This window comes from Nuphar pumila, chromosome 4 (assembly GCF_984573655.1).
Source record: "Nuphar pumila chromosome 4, dmNupPumi1.hap1.1, whole genome shotgun sequence".
NCBI lineage: Eukaryota > Viridiplantae > Streptophyta > Magnoliopsida > Nymphaeales > Nymphaeaceae > Nuphar > Nuphar pumila.
Genome location: NC_143252.1, coordinates 48,526,133 through 48,539,739, shown reverse-complemented (window position 1 = coordinate 48,539,739; position 13,607 = coordinate 48,526,133). Strand labels below are relative to the sequence as shown.

The 13,607-nt window shown below is 42.1% G+C and overlaps 1 pseudogene; it reads right to left on the bottom strand.

Annotated features, from left to right (window-relative positions):
• The window catches only part of LOC149840190 (ABC transporter G family member 45-like), a 133,496-nt pseudogene that overhangs the window by 80,105 nt on the left and 39,784 nt on the right, over nt 1-13,607 (bottom strand).

Here is a 13,607-nt window from a genome sequence, read left to right as displayed (position 1 = left end):
TGCTCTAAGGCAAGCAAAAAACTCTATATGTGATTCTATCATGCTCATATGTGCTCTAAGGCAGGCAAAAAGTTATATATGTGATTCCATTATGCTCATATGTGTTCTAAGGCAGACAAAAAACTGAATATGTGATTATACCTGAGAGGGACCTAGAATCGAAGATCTCTTGTTCAGAACAAGATTGTTGATCTCATTTCGGAGAAAGGGGGCGACGGTGTCATGGAAGTAGTTATTCAGTGATTCCGTAACGATCTGGCGTATATCATCACCGGAAAGAATAGTCTGCTGCTTGGAGCTTATGTCGGCGCAAGAAGTCAGTGAGCCGTAACTGGAAGAAGCAATAACTGATAAAATGTTCATATTACTCCCAAACCCGAACACGCGACCTTTTTTGGGTTCACCTGCTGCAGTCACCCGTGCTGTAGGATCAAATGATGGATGCTGAGTAGCGTCATCGCCATATCGCTCTACCATTTGTTGCTCATATGCCTCCTACAAAATAATGTTTAAAGTATGCATTAATAATTAATGATAACATTATGATAACTTGCATATATATTGCAATGATTATTAATAGAATAAATACATATCATTGTCGTTCTCGCCTTCTCTGATACAGAGACTCCCGTGGTCTTCCGTTTATGTGTTTCAACAAACACATCCTTATATGGTACAATGCCTCCCTTTTCTACTTCCTACGAAGTTAAAGGACAAAAGATTTAGTTGACAAGTTTGCAACAATACTTATAAAATTAATATTATATATTGATGAGTTACCATTTTCTTCAGGTGGCTCCCAAATGTCTTAGATCCACCTGTGTGTAGATGGGCTTCGGGCATTTTCGCTCAATTTTGTGCAGCCTTTGCAGAGCGATTTCGAAATGCATCTCCCGCCCACTTATCGCACATTTCATCCCAATAATCTCTCCTGATAGTAATAGGGTCATGGCCCTTCCACTGTAGTGGATCATCTATTACGCCAGATGTTTTTTTTGTTGCAGTCTTCATAGTGTGCAACATGTCTGCAAATCGATTGGCAGCCACCTTTTACCACACCTTCCTTGCATCATTTTCTTCTACCGTAGTTGCGAAGCGATTCGAAGCCTACAAATATTTTCATAAAGTTAGTAGACATTACTTAAAAAAATTAAATATGAAACACATTAACTATGAGGAACAACTGTATACCGTGAATGAGGACCACAATCTGTCTAACACCTCCTTTGGGTACTCTTTCCATTGAGCAACCAGTCCTGGTAGATGTTGAAGAAGTGAATTCCTAATCTCCCGTACTACTTCTTGTGGCTCAAACCTCATGTTGCACATGAATTGTTACACAGTAAATATCAATATAAAATATTTATAAGATATGCAATAATTGAAAACAAAATACTTACGGTCGATTATCGATATACACTATTCGAATGAGTCTTCTTGTGCCAGACTGAGAAGACCCTGCTTCCTGTGTTGGCTCCTGACTTGTGTGGTCAACTGGTGTAGGTGGGTCGTGTATAGGCGAAACATCATCTGTAAAAAAATACGTTAGAAGTTCTCAGAATGCGTATTTGAACTAATCAAGCATCCAATTAGTTAATCAATATACCTATCACAGGAGCCCGTGAAGATGAAGGTTGGGTCTGGCTACTACTGGATAAGCGACCACTGTAACCTCCATGGACCATATTCTAACAAATAACATATGTCATACAATACAATCAAATAGTTTACATCAAGTATTACAATACATTCAAGTCATTCGCATCAAGTATTACAATTCAAATCATTCATATTAGGTACTGCAATGCATTCAAATCATTCACATCAAGCATTGCAATTCATTCAAATCATTCGCATCAAGTATTACAATGCATTCAAATAATTCAAATCATTCATATCAAGTATTGCAATAATTCAAATCATTCGTTGCATAAATTACAATACATTCAAATAATTTAAATCATTCACATCAAGTATTGCAATGCATTCGAATCATTCGTATCAAGTATTATAATACATTCAAATAATTCAAATCATTCACATCAAGTATTGCAATGCATTCGAATCATTCGTATCAAGTATTACAATACATTCAAATAATTCAAATCATTCACATCAAGTATTACAATGCATTCAAATAATTCGTATCAAGTATTACAATACATTCAAATAAAATTTTTAATCATTCACATCAAGTGTTGCAATACAACTCATGCATTCGCATCAAGTATTACAATACATTCAAATAATTCAAATCATTCACATCAAGTATTGCAATGTATTCGAATCATTCGTATAAAGTATTACAATACATTCAAATAAAATTTTTAATCATTCACACCAAGTATTGCAATACAACTCATTCATTCGCATCAAGTATTACAATACATTCAAATAATTCAAATCATTCACATCAAGTACTGCGATGCATTTAAATAGAGGTTTGTAGTACAAGATTTTGCTCACTAGTTTGAGAATTCTTCCTCATCACCAGTTTGACTTTCTTCTTCTTCTTCTTCATTGTTTGCCCATCCACTTGGTACATCATTTGGATCACATTCCTCTATGAATGTTTCATCGGCCAATGGAGATATGACATGCATATCATGCGCAACATTGTGACCATAAGCGAAGTCATAGACATCATCTGATTGATAGTAATCACTGTCTTCAGCTAACTCATCTTCCTATAACTGATCATACTCGGGGTATAGTTTAGACTTCACCGTGCAAACTGCCCACCATTCATTTCTATCTAACTTTTTTATACTCGGATATGAAGTATAATAAACTTGTTGAGCTTGTGAGGCTAATATGAATGGTTCATATGTTCCAAACCTGGATTTATGATTCACCTCCACAATGCCTGAAGCTTTGTCGAGTCTTGTTGCAGTTGGATCAAACCAATGACACTTGAATAAAGTTACCCTGTTATTTATGCCTAAGTAAGTCAACTTCATTATTTCCTCTATAACACCGTAGTAATCATGTTCATTTTCACCGTAGTTGCTACCCTTGACACACACGCCACTATTTATCGTTGATTTGTTTATACCGTAATCTTTTATATGAAATCGATAACCATTTACGATGTACCCGTTGTAGCATTGCACAACTTTGGTCGGACCATTTTCTAAATCATATATTCCTTGATCTTTAACCTCACCATGGCGGACCTACGCACAGACATAAACAATGATTGTGATCACGATCAATTAAGTAACTTAGTGTTGTTTATAAGTACAAAATTTATGTTAGCTTTTTTACCAACTGTTTCAACTACTCCACAAACTTAGTTTCACGTTCTTTTTGTACTTCTGCATCAGTGAGATATCAAACTTCTCTTTGCAACTCCAGATCAAATCGTCTGCAAACCACAAATACTTATATTACCGATCCATGTATCCACATATAGAACATAAAAGGATTTATAATTGTGTTGCATCTACATATACTTACTCGATGTATGGGTCGATCGCTGAGCAATTAAAAAGAATATAGATGTGTGTTGCGTTTTGCTCTCGATCTGTCAATAGCCTTGATCGACAACTATCAAATGCATGCCCAAGTGGTTGAAATATCGACAGCTTGTCAGCTACAGTTACTTATTCTCCATCATCGTTACGGGGCAGACATGTGTAACGTGTTGGAATATGAGGTTCGAAGTACATAAATGAGAAATTTGAAATCTCTTCTAAAGTGTAAGCCTCACAAATAGAACCTTCTACTCTTGCTTTATTACGAACCTTTTTTTTTAGGTCGAACATGCATCTGACAAGAATATACATTTCAAAATTTAAATATCTTTATTAAAGAGACAAATATAAAAAAACATATACCTTTCAAATGGGTACATCCATCGATATTGCACAGGGCCACCAACCCTTAGTTCATATGGCAGATGTATGATCAAATGTTCCATAACATCGAAAAATGCTGGCGGAAATATCTTTTTTAGCAGACAAACAGTGGTGATGACAGAGTCCTCGAGATTCTTTAAATCTGATACTACGACCTCCGATAAGCACAATGTTCTGAAAAATCCGCTCAACTCAGACAATGCCCCCCATATAGGTTTGTCTAACATATCATGGAATGCTAGGGGTATCAATCGTTGTATAAAGATATGACAATCATGGCTCTTCAACCCATATAACTGTCCATCATCAATCTTCACAACCCGAGCAATGTTAGAGACATATCCATCTGGAAATCTCAGTTGTCTCAACCATTGACATATATGTTTTATTTGATCAGGTCCGAGCACGTACTTTGCCTTTGGTTTCAGTACTTTGCCATTATACTCTTTGAGTTCCAATTCTGGTCTTTTACATATTAATTTTAAATCCATACGGCCCTTCGGATTATCCTTCATTTTTCCTTTAACATTTATTACTGTATTGAACACATTATCAAACACATTTTTCTCCACATACATCACATCCAAATTATGTCGTATCAATAGGGTCGGCCAATACGGTAGTTCCCAAAAAATAGATTTCTTCATCCAATTGTGATCCTTTCCAAATCCACGGAAGGGTGTAGGACATCGGGCATCTGTTAATACATCTGGAAAATATCGCAATCTTCTTAGAATCTCTATGTCATACAATCTTGAGGATGGACCTTTCGTTTCAGTTGTGCCCGGTTTAAACACATTTTTTTGTCGTTGGAATGGATGGTCGCTGGATAGAAATCGACAATGACACTCAAACCAGCAAGGCTTCCTTCCATGCCTCAATCTAAAAGCTTTGAAATCCTCCAAGCAGTACGGACAAGCCAACCTCCCATGTGTGCTCCAACCAGATAGCATACCATATGCAGGGAAGTCATTGATTGTCCATAGAACAACAACCTTTATGTTGAAATTTTGTTTTTTGTGGGCATCATACGTGGTAACACCGTCATCCCACAGTACTTTTAGTTCATCAATCAATGGCCTTAGATATACATCAAGATTTTGGCCAGGTGAGGTCGGACCAGGGATCAACAGAGACAAGAAAAGATTTGAACGTTTCATACACAAGCTTGGTAGAAGGTTGTATGGAGTTACAAATACTGGCCAGCATGAGTATGGAGTTGATCTACCCCCAAATGGATTAAATCCATCTGTACATAGTCCGAGTCTAACATTTTGCACTTCCATTACGAAGTTCTGATGGGTACGATCAAAGTGTTTCCAAGCTTCAGCGTCAACATGATGCGTGATCTTGTTTTCATCGTGTCGAACTTTATTTGCATGTCATCTCATGTGTTTAGCTGTCCTTGAAGACATATACAATCGCTGCAATCTAGGAGTGATAGAAAAGTAGCAGAGCGACTTGTATGAAACTTTCTTTGATCTTGTGCTACCATTGCCTCTTGTCTTTGGCTTGAACCGAGGATGCCCACATGACAGGCATGATATGTTGTTTTCCTACTCCTTGAAATACAACATGCAGTGATTTGGACAAGCATCAATCTTTTTGTAACCCATACGTATAGCATTGACCATAACTTTCGCAAGATAGAAATTTTGTGGCAATTTCTCATCTTTGGGCAACATACTCTTCACAATCATGCACAAACGGTCAAAACATGATTGACTCAAATTATACTCGGACTTCAAATTCATTAGTTGAAGAACTGCAGACAAGATAGTGTGACTCTCACAACCGTTCCAAAGTGGCTCATCAGCATCTCTAAGTAAATCATAAAATCTACTAGCTGCATCGTTTGGTGATTCTTCATCTAAAGCAGTTATTACATCACTAGAACTCATAGCAGAACCCAGTTCTGTTCCTGCGACATCAAATATCAAATTCGTATATGGATTATCGTGCACCACATTCACTCGTGCATCAAAATCGTTTCTAAATTCTTCTCTATGAAACGTCCAGTTCTGATAATCACTCACAAAACCCTTCCTGTATAGGTGATGTCTAACGCTATGAGGTTCTACAAATCGATTATTCTTACAAATCTTGCAGGGACACCTAATCTGACCTGTGGGATCCACTGTACTGACATTTGCCATTACAAATTCAATAAAACTGTCAACACCATCCATATATTCATGCGATAACTCATTGTTCACTATCCTACGGTACATCCATTCACGATTTGCAGTCATTTTTTTATGAAGTTACGAATAATAGTCTAACGAATTAAAAGAGAACAATCAGAATGCTATGATGAAGAACATATCAAATTTATCATGCAATATATGATGTCATACAATAACAAGAATTTTGATGCATGCATTGATAACTTAATATTTTCATGTGCAAACTATTAATGACACGATATAATCATTTGAAACATGCTTTCATTATACAATTTCACATGGAAGTCATAATCAAATTGAAAGTAACTACATGCAAGCATGGATACAATTACATCAAACATTGCAATACATTGTAATCATTCATATCAAACAAATGACAAACATGTACCTGCAGCAAACACACTTCAATATCTCACTAACTACTACCATGCCTAGCATGGACTTCGTACTCCAAAAATAAGAACACTTCAATATTCATACATTAAAATCATGCTCAACATGATCTCCGAACTCCAATAAAGCAACCCTAAATATTAACAACTAAGTGAGTGTGTGAACAATAAAGTGTTACATCTAATAAATTAAATAACATGTGATACGCTTGAATCACTTACTCACCACGGGTATTTACCCGATTTGTATTATTTTTGTCCTTTACTTACCACAAGTGGCTGAGCACGAGCTGGTTCCGTTGAAAAATCTGCACAAAAAATGCTGTTTTAAAATAAAGTTACCATGAAAAAAAACCGAAGCAAATAAAAACATCTTGCATAGGCCTTGAGAAGCCTAGTACCTAATGACCTACCGAAACAGCAGGGGGTCGACCCCCTGTAGGAACACAGGGGGTCGACCCTCTGCCGGAACATAGGGGGTTAACCCCTTGCCGGAATAGCAGGGGGGCGACCCCCTGCCGGAATAGCAGGGGGCGACCCCCTGCCGGAAACCCCAGGGGGTCGACCCGCTGCTGGAAACCATTTTCGGCAGCGGGTCGACCCCCTACAGGACATGACAGGGGGTCAACCCTCTGCCGCGATCGACCCCCTGCCGTACACGGCGGGTGGTCGACCCCCTGCCGGACATGGCAGAGGGTCGACCCGCTGCCGGAAATGACAAGGGGTCAACCCTCTGCCGAGTTCGACCCCCTACTGGACACGGCAAGGGGTCGACCCGCTGCCGGAAATGACAGGGGGTCAACCCTCTGCCGGGGTCGACCCCCTACTGGACACGGCAAGGGGTCGACCACCTGTCAGAACCGCAGGGGGTCGACCCCCTGCCGAAACCGCAGCCTCTGCCGGGGTCGACCCCCTACCGGACACGGCAAGGGGTGGACCCCCTGCCGGAACTGTAGGGGGTCGACCCCTTGACGGGGTCGAGCGCCTGCCGGGGTCGACCCTCTACCGGGGTCGACCCCCTGCCGGACATGACAAGGGGTTAACCCTCTGCCGGGGTTGACCCCCGACCGGACACGGCAGGGGGTCGAGCGCCTGGCGGAGTCGACCCTCTGCCGGAAAACGCAGGGGTCGACCCCCAATCCATTTAACGGTGGGGCCCGGAAATACCTGCACTTCCTCCGGGCGGTGGCGGCGAAAGGTTGACGGAGATCGACTTCCGGCGAACGGTGGGGGCCGACAGAGAGGTCGACGGGATGGATAGGGCGACCGAAGGAAGAGGGCGGCAGGAGGGAGAGGGTAGCGGGCGGGAGCGGGAGCAATGAAAGAAGAAAGGAAAAAGAGGGCTGGGATTAGGGATTATGCGACATTTAGCGACAACTTAGCGACAGATTAATTCCGTCGCTAAGCCATCGTAATTCAAAACACGAAAAAAGGTGACAGAATATATTCCGTCGCCCAGGTCGTCGCTATATAGTGACAGAATATAATCCGTCGCTAAATGCCATATTTATTACGACAAAATATTCTCTCACAAAATTCGTCGCTACTTAGCGACGGATTTTGCGAGGGAATATAATATGTCGCTATTTTCATAAAATTCTAATTATAGCGAGAGATGCATTTCTCTCGTTAATTCATCGCTAAGTAGCGACGGAATAATGTCATCGCTAAATTCCGTCGCTAATCAACTGTTTTTTTGTAGTGAGAAGAATAGCAGGAAAGAGTACTTAAGTCTTTGCAACAACACCAGAGTCCGATGCAAAGTTATGTCAACATACACGGGAATACGAGCCCCATGTGCTTGTATACGTGGTGCTCATTCAAAGCCCCGAACACAGACGTGGGATTCAGTGAATCATCGAGGGGGGGACATACACCACCCTCTCGTGCATAGCATATGGGTTAGGGTGGGCACTTTCCCACCCTAGGACATATATTGTTCCGCCCTCGGTGGGGACCATCCAAGGTCGCTTGGACCTGACCTGTACTCCCTCTGTCAGTTTCAACTTTCCATGTATGTGTATATAAGAAAAATATTAGCTACTAATGAAGGTACGGAGCTAATGAGCTTGAAATCATAGCTAGGTACAAGTTGTATGGACACAGTCTAACCACGTAGATGTGTTCAGTATTAAACCATCTGTAATATTTGATCTACAAGTTCAAAGTTTTTAAAGAAAAAAGTGATTTCCACTCATTAGTTTCTTGCCTTCTTTAGTAGTCAATATATATATATATATATATATATATATATATATATATATATAACCTTGTTAATAGAAAACATTATTTAAAATTGTCCGAAGAGTTGGATAACGTACCGCAGGCATGTCGACAGAGTCGTTTATGTGCTTGAAAGCGAGGGTCAAATGTTGGACTGGCAACACCATCCTCCTCTGGGGAGACCCTTTTGTTGTGCTCAATATGGGACTGGCACCACGTGGGGGCATGCACTTTTCCATCCCCAGCCGGTGTGGTTGCAAAATATTCGTGAGCCTTTTGTGGAGCTAAAAGAACAAGCATGAATACATCATTACATGTGAGGTGTATACTAGCTAACAATATTCTCCTGATTTTCCTCCCCACAAAAAAATAAAACAAAACCATTCTCCTAATTTCCCCACAAAAGCATAATTGGTGACACTGTACACCTTACAACCCACAACGGGGCCTAGTCGCAACTCATGTCATGCATCTAGTTGCACAAAATCAGGTATTTGTAGGAAAAAATGAAGACGAAAGTTTGAAAACTTTACTAGGTGGCAATATATATATATATATATATATATATATATATATATATATATATATATATATATATATATATATATATATATATATATATATATATATATATATATATATATATATATATATATATATATATATATATATATATATAACTAATAAGTTTAGTTTTCAAACACTCTATTGGTCATTTCCTCATTTTTCATAAATGTATGAAGCCATAAGTGTAGACCCTCTGGCATCATGGTAGGCAATTTCACAAATCCCTCTCAAAAAAAATATTAGCAAGGAAAAATCTAGCAAAACACTCAAAAGTATAGTTTTCTTAGGAAAAATCTTCAATTTTTTTGGCATATAACGAAATAGTTGAAAATATAACTCTAGCATTTTGATGGTTTTTATTTTGTTAATGCATAAATATGAAATTTATATTTATATAAATATAGTTGTTGGCATAGGTTCTCACCCCTAAGATAAGTCAATGCAATTGCACAAAGCGTGTTGAAGTGTATACAGAATCCACACAATGCTCTAATGCAAATCCAAAATGAATTCGGCTTTGCAAACATTTCTCTTGATTTGAGGAACGCATTGCCAATCGTATCCCCATTGGTGGTACTCAATGCTATTGGCTGCAAAAGGAAATATAATTGCCTAAGATATTCGTTGTTCCCTTGCGACTTACAGTGTACAGTTGCGCTTAGAGTCTGTTTAGCTTTTGTTGAGTCTGATGTAAGCTGCCCGGTTCAGATGAATCAATACCCCGAAGGGGCAGCCCGTATACTTGAACTGTAATCACCTGCGGGCAAAATTGTGAATGAAGTAAATGCGTTGAGCTTTCTTTTGTTCACCCTCGTTGTGATTGCTTCTTGTGATTCCAATTTCTCTCCCTCTATTCTCTCTTGCTCTCTTGCTCTCTTGATCTGATTACAAGCTTCCGCGACCGGCAAGCGAGCTGACGAGTAGGCTTGCGGCGGTAAGGAAGGACCGTCGCGCCGCGCTGGCCCATTGAAGGAAATAGGCCCGTGACAAGTGGTACTAGAGCCCGTTCTCGTGCTGGGGAAGGGACTCCGGAGTCGGTGTCGACAGACACGCCGACAGGCTGCGATTTGTGAGCAAGACATTATGGCGCCTTATCAACACTTGCGCAACACCAAAGGCAAGGCAGTTGCCGAAGCTGAGGAGATGGGTTCCCCTCGGGGCCAAGAAGAGTTGGCTGCAACTGTTAACAAGCTGGTGGAAGATGTGACTTTGCATGATGAAGCGATTTCACGCGCATGTGAATCATTCAATGGATTGAATGATGTGGTGGCGAGCCTGCAAGAGCAGGTGAACTTACTAATGGGGCAGGTCACTTCATTGACGACTACAGTGACCGATCTTGAGTTGAAGAATCGTACGTTGCAGCGGACGGTGACCCTAAATGGCGGAAATGGTGAAAGACCATCAAGGATTGATGTACCTAGACCTGCAAAATTCAATGGTTCTCGCGACAACAAGGCCATTGAGAACTTCTTGTTCCAAGTAGAAGACTACTTGGATATCCAAAATGTGACCCACGAAGATCTGAGGATCAAGGCTGCAGCGGCCTTACTTGATGGGGATGCTATCGCTTGGTGGAGGCGGAAGCACAATGACATGAAGAGGGGCAATGTGTGATAGACACCTTTGATGACTTCAAAGTAGAGTTGTGCAACTACTTCATGCCAAGAAATGCGCAGAGACAGGCTTACCAGATGGTTCGTGAGCTCAAACACACTGGTTCGTTGCAAGACTATGTCAGAACGTTCCAGAAGCTTATGCTGGAGATACCTAACATGCTAGAAGATGACATGCTCAACCGGTTCATTGTGGGACTTCAATCATGGGCACAGTCTGAAGTGGAAAGGAGCAACCCCCGTATTTTGGAAGATGCATATGTGGCAACAGAGTGCTTAGTTGACACTCAGCGCAAGCCTTTCACCCCATCAACCAAAGTTAGGAAGAAGCCTGACCACGGAGGCAAGAAGGATGAGCAACGCAATGATAAAGGTGAGGCATCGACACGCCATCAATCTGAAAAGAAACAGAACTTCACAAAGCATAACAACAGCAATAAGGGTGCGGTTATGACATGTTGGTTCTGCGTCGATAGACATATCGCTAGGCAGTGCCTAAAGCGCCTTGTAAAGGACGACGAGCAAGCTAATGCCGCACAGGAAGAATGCAACAATACTGAATACAGTGACACTGAGACCATGCAACCAAGGATGGGGGCCATGCGATCGATTAACGCAGCTAGAAGTTGTGCATCTAAGAACATGCAGGTCAGTAAGGAACTTATGTACATAGAAGTCATTATGAATGGAAAGTCTACTTCAGCAATGGTAGACTCGGGGGCCACACACAACTTTGTCTCGCGGGAAGAGACAGAGCGGTTGGGCTTGAAAACTGGGCCAAAGTAGAGGACTATCAAAACAGTAAACTCTGAGGCCAAGCCCATCCTTGGTGAAGCAAGAGATGTGGTTACTCAAGTGGGGAGTTGGGTCGGCAAAGCCAACTTCTCTATGGTGCCCTTGGACGATTTCAAGGTGATTCTGGGTATGGAGTTTCTGCGAAGCCAGAATGTTATGATGCTGCCAAAGTTTAACACATTGACGATCATGGGGCCAAACCTGTCACACATTGTGCAGTGCCTTACACAGAAAGGCAAGTCTTCCGTGTTATCGGCAATGCAACTGAAGAAGGGTGTCAAGCATGGGGAGCAGACATTCTTAGTTGCAGTGCGTGCAGATGAAGGGAAGGTAGAAGCAGCAGTGCCGCCGACCCTAGCCCCACTATTGGAGGAGTTTCGGGGGGTGATGTCCCCGGAATTGCCAAAGCGTCTTCCGCCAAGACGCGAGGTCGACCACAAGATTGAGTTGACCCCGGGAGCGAAGCCTCCTGTAATGGTTCCATACCGTATGGGGCCAACTGAGCTGAAGGAGCTGCGCAGGCAGCTAGACGAGATGTTGGACGCAGGCATTGTTCGTCCATCAAAAGCCCCATTTGGTGCTCCGGTCCTTTTCCAGATGAAACATGATGGCTCTAAACGGTTATGTGTGGATTATCGTGCCTTGAACAAGGTCACAGTGAAGAACAAGTACCCATTGCCATTGATAACGGACTTGTTCGATCAGCTAGACAGTGCCCGTATCTTTTCCAAGCTAGATCTGCGATCAGGTTACTGGCAGGTGAGGATTGCCGAAGGTGATGAGCCGAAAACAACTTGCGTCACCCGCTATAGTGCTTACGAATTTCTTGTAATGCCATTCGGGTTGACAAATGCTCCAGCCACGTTCACGACTTTAATGAACCAGATCTTCTACCCTTACTTAGACAAGTTTGTGGTAGTCTACCTGGATGATATCGTGATCTACAACAGCAACATGGAGGAACATGTCAAGCACTTGTGAACAGTGTTTCAGGTGCTGAAGGAGAATGACCTCTGTGTCAAACGAGAGAAGTGTCTCTTCGGGTAGGAGAAGATCAGCTTCCTTGGCCACGTTGTGGGGCGTGGTGTGCTGCGTATGGATGAGCAGAAGATAAGGGCCATCCAGGAATGGGTTCCGCCAAACAAAGTGCCAGAATTGCGGTCATTCCTCGGTTTGGCAAACTATTATCGGCGTTTCATCGAAGGTTATTCCCTCATTGCTGCGCCCCTCTCAGATTTGTTAAAGAAGAATCGGGTATGACTCTGGACAGGAGCGTTCCAAGATGCCTTTGATGGCAGATGTTTTTGGCTGAGTTCGACTTTGCCTTGGAGTACAAGGTTGGAAAGACCAATGTTGTGGCGGATGCCTTGAGCCGTAGGGCTAAACTGACAGTTGCGCGCGCGGAGTCTTCTGAAGTGCATTTGGAGGGTGCATTGCTGAGCCGCATCCGCGAGGGTACGCAGCAGGATCTGACTGCACAACACTTTGTTTCTCTAGCGCAAGCAGGGAAGACTCGGCGATTTTGGCTACAGGATGGCCTCTTCGTAACAAAAGGGGGACGCATCTTTGTACCACGGTGGGGAAGCCTTCGCCGAGAGCTACTCAAGGAGTGTCATGATACACTATGGGTCAGTCATCCTGGTCAGGAGCGGACCTTATCACTCCTTGAGCGTGGCTACTATTGGTCGCAGATGAGAGACGACGTTGAGGGGTATGTGCGGACATGCCTCATCTGCCAGCAAGATAAGGGGACAAACCAGAAGGCTGCTGGTCTCCTTGAGCCTCTACCAATTCCAGAACGTCATTGGGATAGCATCTCCATGGACTTTATTGTTAGTCTGCCGAAGGTAGAGGGCCTCAGTTCTATTTTGGTTGTGGTGGATCGTTTCTCAAAGTATGCCACCTTCATCCTAGCTTCTAAGGAGTGCCCTGCAGAGAAGACTGTAGAGTTGTTCGTAAAACATGTGG